We start from the raw sequence: 6,953 nt of genomic DNA, 5'->3' as shown, positions 1-6,953 counted from the left end.
GTCTCGCGATGTATATGCTGTTCGCGGTGTGATAGGCTTGAAATCGATTGTGTTTCCGTAGATAAGGGTTCGGGTTTGTGTGTTTGTTGCGTTTCCGTGGCGTGTCGTTTGTAGTTGGGTCTTGGATGTGTGATTGATGTCGGTTGGTTTGATATTAGGGTAAACTGAGTTTGAACTGTTGCTTCCGTAATAAATCGAAGTTTTCTTTAAGTTTTCTTCGATGTTAATTTGATTTCGAGAGAATATAGCCTATTGGATCTTGGATTAGTAGTAACAAGTGGTATCAGAGCTTTTAGGTGGCTAACTCACTGTTTCTTTCGAAATTGAGAAATCTCGGTTTGTTTTTGTTTTGGATAAAACTTGAAACCGTGGTTTGTTTTCTATTTTTTGTGAAAACTTGAGTCAAGTCCTTATAAACTGTTTTTTTTTTTAAGGATTGAAACTGTATTTTTCCCAAATCTTGAAAACGCGAGTTGTTCTCTGTTATGTTGAAAGGATTGAATCTGAGTTGATTATGTTCTCTGGTTTTGTCGAAAAATTGACAATAGTCCACTGTTTTTCGAAATCTTGAACTGGATTGGTGTTAACAAGACTGTTACTTGCGCTGTTTGATATGTTGTGATCTGTTTTGTACAAATTCATTGATTATAGTGGGGTGATGTTTCAATTGTTCAATCCTGTAGTTTTGAAATACAATCTGAGAATTGTGCGATTGTTACTTTGAGTGTTTGGAACTTGAATACTATAATTGTGATCACATTGGCCTTAAAGTGAAACCGAAAATTGTGTTTCTTGTAGAAGTCTGTCTTACCTGTGACATTCTTGGTTGATTAGGCTGTTGGTTAGTATAGTCCTGTATTGTGCCATCCAAACTATACTAATTTGTGTATTGAGTGCGCAGTTTAAAAGGTGAAGGTGTAACAGGTTGACATCGAAAAAGATTCTAATAGACAGTCAAACAACTGTTGCGGAGCTAGGAGTGGGTAACGAATAGCTTATCCCTTTATTTTTGAAGTAGTAACTGTTTTGTGTTCTACTTGTGTTGTTTGCTATCTCTTTTTGGGTTGTGCAGTAACTGATTTGTGTGTTACTTGCCTAATTGTCAAATCTATTTTGGTGAAGCCTTGGTTGTGAAAATAGATTGTTGAACAATTGCTGCTTTGCCTTATTTCGGATTGTATTGCCTTTGGTCGGTTTTAGATTTAAAAGATTTTTCAATTATTTTGAAAGTTTGTTAAAATCTTTTAAGAATTGTAAAACAACCATTGTTCTTGGTTTTGAAATTGTTTGGAACCGCCACTGTTTTGGTTATATTTGAGAAAATCATAGCTGGTTTGATTGAGAATTGTTAAAATCAAAACTGTTTTTTGTTAAAATCAGTTAAGTTGAGTTGCTGTATTTTCTCTTTGTACTTGTACCATTCTTTCTTGTGCTTTATATCCCGTGAGTATATTAAGTGGTCTGTTTTTTCCCATTGGCTAACCCCTTATCTCAAAAGAGAAATAGGTTTTCTGTATTTTTCCTTGTTGTTTTTTGTAGGAAAAATTGTTGCTGTGCTTCGAGGGTAAATTCTAAATCCCTTGCCTATTGTGTGCAGCTTTCTGTGTTTGTTTTTAAACAAATTTTTATTCCAAAAATCTTTCAAAACAAACTATTTTTCGAAGCTGTTTTAGCAAGTAAGTGTGTTGGCCAATATGACAGTTCTTGAGGGAAAGTTAGGGGATATATTTGCTGTTAGGTCTAATTGTTTACCTATGTTAGAAAATGAATGGTTGATTGATTCGGCTTGTTCTTATCACATGACTCCATTAAGATCAATTTTCTGTGAATACAAAATGTTAGAAAATTGCACTGTTGTTATGGCTAATAATCATGTGTGCAATGTGCTTGGAATTGGTAGCATAAATTTGAAATTTAATTCTGGTTTTGTATTGAAATTAAATAATGTGAGGCATGTTCCAGAATTGTCAAGTAATATGTTGTCTTGTGCATCCTTAGCCGAATTAGGACTTGAGGGTAAATGGGGGCCTGATTTTATGAAAGTTATAAAAGGATCTTTAGTTGTTTTTAAAGCTGAAAGGAAAAATAATTTCTATGTGACCCAAGCTGATCCTATGATTATGCCTGCTTGTTCCATTAATTCTATTTCTGAAAATAAAATGTTTTTGTGGCATAAAAGGTTAGGTCATTTAAGTAATAGGGGTTTAGAAATATTGCAAAAATCTGGATATTTTGGCAATGATATGTTTTCAGCTGTACAATATTGTGAAAATTGTGTTGATAATAAACAAACTAAAGTCCATTTTTCCTTACCCCATGTTGAAAAACGTGAATGCTTTAAATATATCTTGGAATATATATATTGTGATTTGTGGGGTCCCTCTTGTGAGTCTACTTTTGGTGGTTCTAGATATTTTTTAACCATTGTTGATGATTTTTCAAGAAAAACTTGGGTTTTCTTAATGAAAAATAAATCTGAAGTTTTTGGGTTTTTTAAGAATTGGAAAATTCAAGTTGAAACTGAAACAGGCAGAAAAATGAAATGTCTTCAAACTGAAAATAGTTTAAACTTTTGTAACACCTGGTTTGATAACTTTTGTGTGCAAAATAGTATTAAAATGATTAAAACAGTCCCCATGGCACCCCAATTCAGTGGGGTGGCCGAGAGGATGAGCTGGACCCTTTTGGAAAGGGTTAGAAGTCTTTTGACTTCATCCGGCTTACCCGAAATGTTTTGGGGTGAAGCTGTAGTTACAGCAACATATTTGATAAATAGATCACCCTCTATCCCCCTTAAAGGTGTATGTCCCGAAAGTAAATGGTTGGGTAGAAGAGTCGACATTTCTAATGTTCGTGTATTTGGGTGTTCTGCTTTAATACATGTTTGCAATGATGGTTTTGATTTGAAAACTGAAAATTGTGTTTTCTTAGGTTATGGTGTTATGGGGTATAGATTGTGGCTTTGTTCTAGACCCGGATTTAAAACTATTTTTAGTAATAATGTGACATTCAATGAATGTGAAATGCCATGTTTGAATGTGGAAAAATCTGAATTTGAATATGTTGTTTCTGATTTTAGTGAAACAAACACTGATTGTTATAATACTCGAAATAAGGTGGAGCATGATAAAGTTGAGATAGAAGAGGGAGAAAATGAACACTTTAATTCTAATTTTTGTTCTGTCAAACAGCAGATTAGGAGTGAATTTGAAAGTATACAATTTGATAATTCTGAAATTGTTGATATGGATTCTGAAATTGATTCTTGTGTCTGTTCTGCTGCTAAAATTCAGTCTGCTTTTAAAATTAAAAAGACTGATTTTAAGGACAAAAATGATGTTGTATGTTGTTCTAAACCTGCTGTAATTCATGAATTTAATTCTGATTTTGAAGAAGCACAGTCTTGTGATGTAAATACAGTTGATACTGATTGTGAATCAGAAAATGTGCATTTTGATGATTTAAATAATGCTGATACTGATTCTGAATGTGCGCTGAATGTGCAATTTGTTGCTGAAATGCATGTTGTAAGTGAAGAAGTATGTTCTTGTGATGATAAACCTCTTAATATTGATCTTGAATCTGAAATTCGTGCTAAAACTGTTGATACTGTGCAAATTGATTTTGAATTTGATTATGAGGTTGAAAAGAATAACACTGATTTTCGTTGCAAGTCTTTTGAAAGAAAAAATATTGTTGTTGATTACAAATATGTGCAGTTTTGTGATATACATGTAGATAATACTTGTTGTGAATCAGATTGTGTGCATTATGACAGTTTAGTTAATGCTGATATGATTTCTGATTCTGTTTTGTGTGTGAAAACTGCAGCTGAGCAACACTTTGATTCTTTACACGAAAATGTTGTTGTTGATGATTTTGACAATTGTGGTCAAAATATGGTGGAGTTAGATAAAAACAGTGAAACTGAAATCTTTGTTGATGATTTTCAAATTGGTGTTGCTGCTGGGCATCATATTAAGGAAAATTTTGAAAATTCAGTTTCTGAAATTGAAAGCAATGTTGGAACTGATTTAAATGAGAAAGATGAGATTGAAAATTACCTATTTGTTAGAGATGGAGTTAGGAATGGTCCTATATTGTTCTCTATGTTTGGAAATTTGAAGTTATCTTCTTTAGCTTGTTGTATATTTGATGGCTTATATGTGAATGAACCTATGATTGTTAGGGAGACAAATAGTTCTTGGTATAAGTGTCAATGTTTTGAAGCTTTAAAAGAAGATATGAACTCATTACTTAAGAATGAAAATTTGAATGTAGTTCCTAAAACTTATGATTGCTTTGATTATGTTTTGTTATCATTGATTGTAAATGATATGTGCACTAGAAAACTTGCTGATCTTCGTGTTTGTATATTGTGTGATGCATGTTCTTGTTGTAAGACACAATTACAATGTTTAGTAGCTTTGTTAATTGTTGAATTTGAGTATAATCCTATTGGTGAAGATGCAATGCTTTGGAAGGTTGATATCTTTGTATCTTGTGTGAAAATTGTATGCTTTGATACATTTGATTAGCCGGTGCTACTTGTGTGTAGCTGTAGGTTTTATTATGTATCATATTAGGTTTTCATATTGTCTTAAACCTAACTTGATTTCAATTTCTTTGTGCAGGAGAGTAATTCAACAATAGGCTAAAATGAACTGTTTTTAAAATGAACTAAAATATGAGGAAGCAATGAAAGTTCGGACCGTGATGACACCCGAGAAAACAATCTTCCACGCCCAAAATAAGGTGGAGATTTGTTATATATTTTGGCCCGTGATAATTGAGGCCTAGAATGCACACAACCAACCCGCCCAAATTGAAGCCCGGACCCGGCAACCCACTACCCGACCCAATCTTTTGAGAGACTCGTCGGTTCGCAAGCTGCCTGGCTTTGATCCGGGCTGGACCGGTTTGAACCGGTCTGGACCGCTGGTCTGTTCTGTCCTCTATATATAGGCTGATCCATTGAACCGGTACACAATTTTATTCCAGAATATTCATTCATTCAGAGAACAACACAGAACAGAACCTTCTCGCGATTCTTCTCTCATGCCCTAGGCGATTCCTTCGTCATCGCGTCTGCCTTCTCCGGTGAATCTGTCCGGCGAGTTGGGAGTTCCTCTTCCCCGTTGATGCGCGCCTCTTCCCTCGGTGTTTCTACGGTTTGGTTTAATCGATTTGTGCCTTTATGTGTGTCTCGCGATGTATATGCTGTTCGCGGTGTGATAGGCTTGAAATCGATTGTGTTTCCGTAGATAAGGGTTCGGGTTTGTGTGTTTGTTGCGTTTCCGTGGCGTGTCGTTTGTAGTTGGGTCTTGGATGTGTGATTGATGTCGGTTGGTTTGATATTAGGGTAAACTGAGTTTGAACTGTTGCTTCCGTAATAAATCGAAGTTTTCTTTAAGTTTTCTTCGATGTTAATTTGATTTCGAGAGAATATAGCCTATTGGATCTTGGATTAGTAGTAACAGTGCCTTTAATTTTGTTCTTGATCATTTTTCCTATGCTTGAATTATTGTAAAGTATTTGTAAAAGAAGATATGTATAGTATTTGTTGGGTTTCGTTTGTAGATAAATAAATAAAATGATGCGTATCCTAATAACTTCAATTTTTAGGTGAGACGGTTATTTATATTATCTAATTAAGTTGTTAGATAAGACAGTTATTTACATCATCTAACATAGTATTAGAGTTTTAGGTCTCGAATTTGAATCTCACTGTCTCCATTTGGTGGCGTTTATCCCCTTTGCCTGTAAGAGCGTGTTGGTTGACTCTCATTTGTAAATAAATGATGTGTATATTAATAGCTTAACATTTTAGGTGAGACATTCATTTACATCATCAAATATAATTAATATTTCATCCGTCCAACTACAAAGTATACATATTTCTATTTTGAGACGTCCAATTACAAAGTAACTATTTCATTAAATACCTCATTTTTTTTCTACAAATACTCTTACTTTACATCACATCATTACTTTTATACCAAAAAGTAAGGACAAAAATGTTATTACACTACTTTTACATGTCCACTATAATTAAAATACTATAATTTCTTAAACTTCGCGCCAAAAATAAATGTATATTTATTGTTTGGACGGAGGGAGTAGTATTTATAAGAATAAATTATATGTAAATTATCAATTAGTTATGTTATTTAATCTATAAATAGTATTATCATATTGTAAATAATTATCGAATCATTATTAAATAATCTTCAGAGATCATATCTTTTGGTTAGCATATAGTGTGCAATCTTAGAATGTGTTTGTTTCAAGAATTTTAAAAGATTTTTATTATTTACATTAAATTAAATAATTATTTTTATTTTTTATATTAATAATAAAAATCAATTTTACATTAAAAAATACTATATCAATACTTATTTAATCACATCGTATAATTATTCAAATTTAAATTTTTTATTATTCAAATTCTAACCTAAAATCCAAACTTCCAAAGAAACACACCTGACTATTTCGTTTATAGCATAAAGAAGTACCTTCGCATTCCTTTTTTTTCTTTTTCTTGCAAATGTCTTATAATATGTATTTTAACGACTTCTTAAATTCATCATCCAAGTTATCATCAACCAAACTACATCAACTCAAATCCTCTTGTGCTCGAGTGTCAATATTATTCACATAGCAACCTAATGCCAATGTTTGATAATAGTTATTCGCAATTAAATTATGGTGATTCAGTGACGGAACCAGCTTTGCAGCTCTGGAGGGGCAAAATTGTTATGTTTATTTGTTTCATTTTTTTTACCGTTTATTTTTTAGTTGCAACCTATTTCGAGCTTTTTTTTTTATTTGAAATAGATATTCGGTTGTTTCTGTGTGTAAAAAAAATAATATAAGAACTTTCTTGTCACTCATTTCTACCAACTTGATGTTATCTTAATTTTTTCAATTTTTATTAACACTATAATGTGGTT

The sequence above is a fragment of the Andrographis paniculata genome, unplaced genomic scaffold (genome assembly GCF_009805555.1).
Source record: "Andrographis paniculata isolate CXL003 unplaced genomic scaffold, ASM980555v1 Contig71END, whole genome shotgun sequence".
In the NCBI taxonomy this organism is placed as follows: Eukaryota; Viridiplantae; Streptophyta; class Magnoliopsida; order Lamiales; family Acanthaceae; genus Andrographis; species Andrographis paniculata.
This window is presented reverse-complemented; position numbering follows the sequence as displayed.